Below are 10,127 nucleotides of genomic sequence, written 5' to 3'. Positions count from 1 at the left end.
CATCAAAATTGTGTGTGTGTACAAGTCAAAGATATAGGGCGACTGGCCTACCGGAACGTTAGAGGGCACACGTCAAGTTTGTGTGTGGCAGGGAGACATGACTAGAGCACTTGATGTATCGGTGTGTGTGGGGGGGAGGGGGTGGTGGGAGGGGTAGGCAGAGGCCTAACTATAGAGGTAGAACAACTCGTATATGTGTTGAGAAGGAGAGACCCAACTATGACTTGAGGGAGATCGGTCGACATCCATACATAACTGAATGACGGGAAATATGATGGGAGAGAGAGAGAGAGGAGAGAGAGAGAGAGAGAGCGGGAGGGAGGGAGAGGGGTAGAGTGCTGGATGGGTGATGGAGTTGCTTCTCGAAGATGGTGGGAGAGGCCTACTAGACAAACTGAGGGTGGAACTGCAATGTTATCAATAAGAGTGGGGATGTGTTTCTGTGTGTGCCTATGCGTGATAGATCTGTCGGGACGCATCCATGGATGATGAAGGGGAACCATGTGTTTGGTAAGAAAACCTAACTAGATCGGTAGATCAATTGTTGTTTGTCGGAGGAAGGGAGAGACACAACTAATGAGGTAGATCGATTGACGTGTGGGTAAAAACGAGTTATAAGGACCTAGCTAGCTATATGTATAGCGAGAGATCGGTCGGTGTACGTCCATTTGTTAGAGGCAAATAAGGCCCAGCGAGATGGGTAGACAGAGAGAATGGAGCTAGGAGGTGGTGCGAGAGGCCCAACTACTAGCTAGATAGGGGGAGGAGTGTGCGGTTGTGAGAGCGATGAAAAGAGGGGCGAGAGTTTACACTTGTGCCTGATGATGGGGAACGTTGCAGAAAACAAAAATTTTCCTACTCGTTTCACCAAGATGATCTAGGAGTTCAACTAGCAACGAGCTATCGGATGCATCTACAAACCTTTGTAGATCGCGCACGAAAGCGTTCAAAAGAACGGTGATGATGTAGTCGTACTCGACGTGATCCAAATCACCGATGACCAGCGCCGAACAGACGGCACCTCCGCGTTCAACACACGTACGGGACGGGAGACGTCTCCTCCTTCTTGATCCAGCAAGGGAGAAGGAGAGGTTGATGAAGATCCAGCAGCACGACGGCGTGGTGGTGGATGCAGGGCGTCACGGTAGCAGGGCTTCGCCTATACTACGAAAAGGAGACGTAACGGGGAGAGAGGGAGGCGCCAGGGGCTGGTGTGTCAAGTCCCTCCTCTCCCCCACTATATATAGGAGGGCCAAGGGGGGGTGGTGCGCAGCCTAGGAGATCCAATCTCCTAGGTGCGGCGGCCAAGGGGAGGATTCCCTTCCCCCCAAGGCACCTCGGGGTGCCTTCCACTAGTGGGACTCCTCCCCCATGGAAACCCTAGGCGCATGGGCCTAGTGGGGCTGGTGCCCTTGGCCCATGTAGGCCAGGGCGCACCCCCTACAGCCCATGTGGCCCCCCGGGACAGGTGGCCCCACCCGGTGGGCCCCCGGGACCCCTCCGGTGGTCCCGGTACAATACCGATAACCCCGAAACTTGTCCCGATGGCCGAAACAGCATTTCCTATATATAATTCTTTACCTCCGGACCATTCCGGAACTCCTCGTGACGTCCGGGATCTCATCCGGGACCCCGAACAATATTCGGGTTACTGCATATACATATCTTCACAACCCTAGCGTCACCGAACCTTAAGTGTGTAGACCCTACGGGTTCGGGAGACAAGCAGACATGACCGAGACGACTCTCCGGTCAATAACCAACAGCGGGATCTGGATACCCATGTTGGCTCCCACATGCTCCACGATGATTTCATCGGATGAACCACGATGTCGAGGATTCAATCAACCCCGTATGCAATTCCCTTTGTCAATCGATATGTTACTTGCCCGAGATTCGATCGTCGGTATCCCAATACCTCGTTCAATCTCGTTACCGGCAAGTCACTTTACTCGTACCGTAATGCATGATCCCGTGACCAGACACTTGGTCACTTTGAGCTCATTATGATGATGCATTACCGAGTGGGCCCAGTGATACCTCTCCGTCATACGGAGTGACAAATCCCAGTCTTGATCCATGTCACCCAACAGACACTTTCGGAGATACCCGTAGTCTACCTTTATAGTCACCCAGTTACGTTGTGACGTTTGGCATACCCAAAGCACTCCTACGGTATCCGGGAGTTACATGATCTCATGGTCTAAGGAAAAGATACTTGACATTGGAAAACTCTAGCAAATGAACTATACGATCTTGTGCTATGTTTAGGATTGGGTCTTGTCCATCACATCATTCTCCTAATGATGTGATCTCGTTATCAATGACATCCAATGTCCATAGTCAGGAAACCATGACTATCTGTTGATCAACGAGCTAGTCAACTATAGGCTCACTAGGGACATGTTGGTGTCTGTTATTCACACATGTATTACGATTTCCGGATAACACAATTATAGCATGAATAAAGACAATTATCATGAACAAGGAAATATAATAATAATGCTTTTATTATTGCCTCTAGGGCATATTTCCAACAGTCTCCCACTTGCACTAGAGTCAATAATCTAGTTACATTGTGATGAATCGAACACCCATGGAATTCTGGTGTTGATCATGTTTTGCTCTAGGGAGAGGTTTAGTCAACGGATCTGCTATATTCAGGTCCGTATGTACTTTACAAATCTCTATGTCTCCATCTTGAACATTTTCACGAATGGAGTTGAAACGACGCTTGATGTGCCTTGTCTTCTTGTGAAACCTGGGCTCCTTGGCAAGAGCAATAGCTCCAGTGTTGTCACAGAAGAGCTTGATCGGCCCCGATGCATTGGGTATGACTCCTAGGTCGGTGATGAACTCCTTCACCCATATTGCTTCATGTGCTGCCTCCGAGGCTGCCGTGTACTCTGCTTCACATGTAGATCCCGCCACGACGCTTTGCTTGCAACTGCACCAGCTTACTGCCCCACCATTCAAAATATACACGTATCCGGTTTGTGACTTAGAGTCATCCAGATCTATGTCGAAGCTAGCGTCGACGTAACCCTTTACGACGAGCTCTTCGTCACCTCCATAAACGAGAAACATTTCCTTAGTCCTTTTCAGGTACTTCAGGATATTCTTGACCGTTGTCCAGTGTTCCTTGCCGGGATTACTTTGGTACCTTCCTACCAAACTTACAGCAAGGTTTACATCAGGTCTGGTACACAGCATGGCATACATAATAGAACCTATGGCTGAGGCATAGGGGATGACACTCATCTCTTCTATATCTTCTGCCGTGGTCGGACATTGAGCTGAGCTCAATTTCACACCTTGTAACACAGGTAAGAACCCCTTCTTAGAATGATCCATATTGAACTTCTTCAATATCTTATCAAGGTATGTGCTTTGTGAAAGACCTATGAGGCGTCTCGATCTATCTCTATAGATCTTGATGCCTAATATATAAGCAGCTTCTCCAAGGTCCTTCATTGAAAAACTCTTATTCAAGTAGGCCTTGATGCTGTCCAAGAGTTCTATATCATTTCCCATCAAAATTATGTCATCTACATATAATATGAGAAATGCTACAGAGCTCCCACTCACTTTCTTGTAAACGCAGGCTTCTCCATAAGTCTGCGTAAACCCAAATGCTTTGATCATCTCATCAAAGCGAATGTTCCAACTCCGAGATGCTTGCACCAGCCCATAAATCGAGCGTTGGAGCTTGCACACCTTGTCAGCATTCCTAGGATCGACAAAACCTTCCGGCTGCATCATATACAATTCTTCCTTAAGGAAACCATTAAGGAATGCCGTTTTGACGTCCATTTGCCATATCTCATAATCGTAGAATGCGGCAATTGCTAACATGATTCGGACGGACTTCAGCTTCGCTACTAGTGAGAAAGTCTCATCGTAGTCAACCCCTTGAACTTGTCGATAACCCTTAGCGACAAGCCGAGCTTTATAGATGGTCACATTACCATCCGCGTCTGTCTTCTTCTTAAAGATCCATTTATTTTCTATGGCTCGCCGTTCAACGGGCAAGTCAGTCAAAGTCCATACTTCGTTTTCATACATGGATCCTATCTCGGATTTCATGGCTTCCAGCCATTTTTCGGAATCCGGGCCCGCCATTGCTTCTTCATAGTTCGAAGGTTCACCATTGTCTAACGACATGATTTCCAAGACAGGGTTGCCGTACCACTCTGGTGTGGAACGTGTCCTTGTGGACCTTCGAATTTCAGTAGGAGCTTGATCAGAAGTATCTTGATCATTATCATTAACTTCCTCTCTAGTCGGTGCTGGTACCTCAGGAACATTTTCTTGAGTTGCGCCATTTTCCGGTTCAAGAGGTAATACTTCATCAAGCTCTACTTTCCTCCCACTTACTTCTTTCGAGAGAAACTCTTTGTCTAGAAAGGACCCATTCTTGGCAACAAAGATCTTGCCTTCGGATCTGAGGTAGAAGGTGTACCCAATAGTTTCTTTTGGGTATCCTATGAAGACGCATTTTTCCGACTTGGGTTCGAGCTTTTCAGGTTGAAGTTTCTTGACATAAGCATCGCATCCCCAAACTTTTAGAAACGACAGCTTAGGTTTCTTCCCAAACCATAATTCATATGGTGTCGTCTCAACGGATTTTGACGGAGCCCTATTTAAAGTGAATGCGGCAGTATCTAAAGCATAGCCCCAAAAGGATAGCGGTAAATCAGTAAGAGACATCATAGACCGCACCATATCCAATAGAGTGCGATTACGACGTTCGGACACACCGTTACGCTGAGGTGTTCCAGGCGGCGTGAGTTGTGAAACTATTCCACATTTTCTTAAGTGTGTGCCAAATTCATGACTCAAGTATTCTCCTCCACGATCTGATCGTAGAAACTTGATTTTCCTGTCACGTTGATTCTCAACCTCACTCTGAAATTCCTTGAACTTTTCAAAGGTTTCAGACTTGTGTTTCATTAAGTAGATATACCCATATCTACTCAAGTCATCAGTGAGGGTGAGAACATAACGATAGCCACCGCGAGCCTCAACACTCATTGGACCGCATACATCAGTATGTATGATTTCCAATAAGTTGGTTGCTCGCTCCATTGTTCCTGAGAATGGAGTCTTGGTCATTTTACCCATGAGGCATGGTTCGCACGTGTCAAATGATTCATAATCAAGAGACTCTAAAAGTCCATTTGCATGGAGCTTCTTCATGCGTTTGACACCTATGTGACCAAGGCGGCAGTGCCACAAGTATGTGGGACTATCATTATCAACCTTACATCTTTTGGTACTCACATTATGAACATGTGTAGCATTACGTTCGAGATTCATAAAGAATAAACCATTCACCATCGGAGCATGACCATAAAACATATCTCTCATATAAATAGAACAACCATTATTCTCTGATTTAAATGAGTAGCCATCTCGAATTAAACGAGATCCTGATACAATGTTCATGCTCAAACTTGGAACTAAATAACAATTATTGAGGTTTAAAACTAATCCCGTAGGTAAATGTAGAGGCAGCATGCCGACGGCGATCACATCGACCTTGGAACCATTCCCGACGCGCATCGTCACATCGTCCTTCGCCAGTCTCCGTTTATTCCGCAGCTCCTGATGTGAGTTACAAATATGAGCAACGGCACCGGTATCAAATACCCAGGAGTCACTACGAGTACTGGTTAGGTACACATCAATTACATGTATATCACATATACCTTTTGTTTTGCCGGCCTTCTTGTCTGCTAAGTATTTAGGGCAGTTCCGCTTCCAGTGACTGCTTCCCTTGCAATAAAAGCACTCAGTCTCGGGCTTGGGTCCATTCTTTGGCTTCTTCCCGGCAGCTTGCTTGCCGGGCGCGGCAACCTCCTTGCCGTCCTTCTTGAAGTTCTTTTTACCCTTGCCTTTCTTGAACTTAGTGGTTTTATTGACCATCAACACTTGATGTTCCTTCTTGACTTCTACCTCCGCTGATTTCAGCATTGAGAACAACTCAGGAATGGTCTTTTGCATCCCCTGCATGTTGAAGTTCATCACAAAGCTCTTGTAGCTTGGTGGAAGCGACTGGAGGATTCTGTCAATGACCGCATCATCCGGGAGATTAACTCCTAGCTGAGACAAGCGGTTATGCAACCCAGACATAGTGAGTATGTGCTCACTGACAGAACTATTTTCCTCCATCTTACAGCTGAAGAACTTATCGGAGACTTCATATCTCTCGATCTGGGCATGAGCTTGGAAAACCATTTTCAGCTCTTCGAACATCTCATATGCTCCGTGTCTCTCAAAACGCTTTTGGAGCCCCGGCTCTAAGCTGTAAAGCATGCCGCACTGAACGAGGGAGTAGTCGTCAACACGTGTCTGCCAAGCGTTCATAATGTCTTGGTTCTGTGGGACGGGAGCTTCACCTAGCGGTTCTTGTAGGACATAATCTTTCTTGGCAGCTATGAGGATGATCCTCAGGTTCCGGACCCAGTCCGTATAGTTGCTGCCATCGTCTTTCAGCTTGGTTTTCTCTAGGAACGCGTTGAAGTTGAGGACTACGTTGGCCATTTGATCTACAAGACATATTGCAAAGTTTTTAGACTAAGTTCATGATAATTAAGTTCATCTAATCAAATTATTAATGAACTCCCACTTAGATTAGACATCCCTCTAGTCATCTAAGTATTACATGATCCGAGTTAACTAGGCCGTGTCCGATCATCACGTGAGACGGACTAGCCAACGTCGGTGAACATCTTCATGTTGATCGTATCTTCTATACGACTCATGCTCGACCTTTCGGTCTTCTGTGTTCCGAAGCCATGTTTGTACATGCTAGGCTCGTCAAGTTAACCCTAAGTGTTTTGCATGTGTTCCGAGGCCATGTCTGTACATGCTAGGCTCGTCAACACCCGTTGTATGTGAACGTAAGGATCCATCACACCCGATCATCACGGCGTGCTTAGAAACGACGAACTGTAGCAACGGTGCACAGTTAAGGGAGAACACTTCTTGAAATTGTACGAGGGATCATCTTATTTACTAGCGTCGTTCTAAGTAAACAAGATGCAAAACATGATAAACATCACATGCAATCAAATAATAAACGTGACATGATATGGCCAATATCACATAGCTCCTTTGATCTCCATCTTGGGGCTCCATGATCATCTTGTCACCGGCTTGACACCATGATCTCCATCATCATGATCTCCATCATCATGTCTCCATGAAGTTGCTCGCCAACTATTACTTCTACTACTATGGCTAACGCGTTTAGCAATAAAGTAAAGTAATTTACATGGCGTTTCTCAATGACACGCAGGTCATATAAAAGAATAAGGACAACTCCTATGGCTCCTGCCGGTTGTCATACTCATCGACATGCAAGTCGTGATTCCTATTACAATAGCATGAACATCTCATACATCACATATAGATCATTCATCATTCATCACAACTTTGGCCATATCATATCACAAACCACTTGCTGCAAAAACAAGTTAGACGTCCTCTAATTGTTGTTGCAAGTTTTTACGTGGCTGAATTAGGGTTCTAGCAAGAACGTCTTCTTACCTACGTTGAAGCCACAACGTGATTTGTCAACTTCTATTTACCCTTCATAAGGACCCTGTTCATCGAATCCGCTCCAACTAAAGTGGGAGAGACAGACACCCGCCAGCCACCTTATGCAACTAGTGCATGTTAGTCGGTGGAACCGGTCTCACGTAAGCGTACGTGTAAGGTTGGTCCGGGCCGCTTCATCCCACAATACCGCTGAAGCAAGAAAAGACTAGTAACAGCAAGAAAGTTGACAAATCCACGCCCACAACTAATTGTGTTCTACTCGCGCAAGAAGAACTACGCATAGACCAAGCTCATGATGCCACTGATGGGGAACGTTGCAGAAAACAAAAATTTTCCTACTCGTTTCACCAAGATCATCTAGGAGTTCAACTAGCAACGAGCTATCGGATGCATCTACATACCTTTGTAGATCGTGCACGGAAGCGTTCAAAAGAACGGTGATGATGTAGTCATACTCGACGTGATCCAAATCACCGATGACCAGCGCCGAACGGACGGTACCTCCGCGTTCAACACACGTACGGGACGGGAGACGTCTCCTCCTTCTTGATCCAGCAAGGGAGAAGGAGAGGTTGATGAAGATCCAGCAGCACGACGGCGTGGTGGTGGATGCAGGGCGTCACGGTAGCAGGGCTTCGCCTATACTACGAAAAGGAGACGTAACGGGGAGAGAGGGAGGCGCCAGGGGCTGGTGTGTCAAGTCCCTCCTCTCCCCCACTATATATAGGAGGGCCAAGGGGGGTGGTGCGCAGCCTAGGAGATCCAATCTCCTAGGTGCGGCGGCCAAGGGGAGGATTCCCTTCCCCCCAAGGCACCTCGGGGTGCCTTCCACTAGTGGGACTCCTCCCACATGGAAACCCTAGGCGCATGGGCCTAGTGGGGCTGGTGCCCTTGGCCCATGTAGGCCAAGGCGCACCCCCTACAGCCCATGTGGCCCCCCGGGACAGGTGGCCCCACCCGGTGGGCCCCCGGGACCCCTCCGGTGGTCCCGGTACAATACCGATAACCCCGAAACTTGTCCCGATGGCCGAAACAGCATTTCCTATATATAATTCTTTACCTCCGGACCATTCCGGAACTCCTCGTGACGTCCGGGATCTCATCCGGGACCCCGAACAATATTCGGGTCACTGCATATACATATCTTCACAACCCTAGCGTCACCGAACCTTAAGTGTGTAGACCCTACGGGTTCGGGAGACAAGCAGACATGACCGAGACGACTCTCCGGTCAATAACCAACAGCGGGATCTGGATACCCATGTTGGCCCCCACATGCTCCACGATGATTTCATCGGATGAACCACGATGTCGAGGATTCAATCAACCCCGTATGCAATTCCCTTTGTCAATCGATATGTTACTTGCCCAAGATTCGATCGTCGGTATCCCAATACCTCGTTCAATCTCGTTACCGGCAAGTCACTTTACTCGTACCATAATGCATGATCCCGTGACCAGACACTTGGTCACTTTGAGCTCATTATGATGATGCATTACCGAGTGGGCCCAGTGATACCTCTCCGTCATACGGAGTGACAAATCCCAGTCTGGATCCATGTCACCCAACAGACACTTTCGGAGATACCCGTAGTCTACCTTTATAGTCACCCAGTTACGTTGTGACGTTTGGCATACCCAAAGCACTCCTACGGTATCCGGGAGTTACATGATCTCATGGTCTAAGGAAAAGATACTTGACATTGGAAAACTCTAGCAAACGAACTATACGATCTTGTGCTATGTTTAGGATTGGGTCTTGTCCATCACATCATTCTCCTAATGATGTGATCTCGTTATCAATGACATCCAATGTCCATAGTCAGGAAACCATGACTATCTGTTGATCAACGAGCTAGTCAACTAGAGGCTCACTAGGGACATGTTGGTGTCTGTTATTCACACATGTATTACGATTTCCGGATAACACAATTATAGCATGAATAAAGACAATTATCATGAACAAGGAAATATAATAATAATGATTTTATTATTGCCTCTAGGGCATATTTCCAACACCTGACTGTATGAGAGACATGAGGCAAGGACACATAAAGGAGGAGATTGAAGGTGTGTCTGTATGTTGTAGGCAGGCATCGCTGGAGAGGTTTATCGATCGGTGTGTGTCATAAAGGAGTTGTGGAGACTCTGGAAGAATGACCTAAAGAAAAAAAAATGAATGTGCCCAGTGGATAGAATACCGAGGGAGGGGAGGGCGAGGAGGGCGTGTGCATGCACAAGAGAAAGTTAGTGGTAGCTACAAAGGTTAGAGGATTGTGTGGGTGTAAGATACTAACAAAGATCATAATTTGATATGAAAGCAGATTCATATATTTGAATAGGAGATCATAGTGTTTTAAACATTGCATGCATGAATATAGCGGTGATACACGTGCTGTGCACATGTTATACCATAATGTGATAATGCATGGCATTTGCAACTCACAGCTAAATGCCGAACAATCTAAACCATACTATACATCAAACAATCTCACATTTTATTTGAATTTGTGATAATGTGTGGCGTTTGCAGCTTACAACTAAATATCGAACAATCTAAA

The sequence above is a fragment of the Triticum urartu genome, chromosome 5A (assembly GCF_056163025.1).
Source record: "Triticum urartu cultivar PI428250 chromosome 5A, HENAU_Tu73, whole genome shotgun sequence".
NCBI classification, from domain to species: Eukaryota; Viridiplantae; Streptophyta; class Magnoliopsida; order Poales; family Poaceae; genus Triticum; species Triticum urartu.
This window is presented reverse-complemented; position numbering follows the sequence as displayed.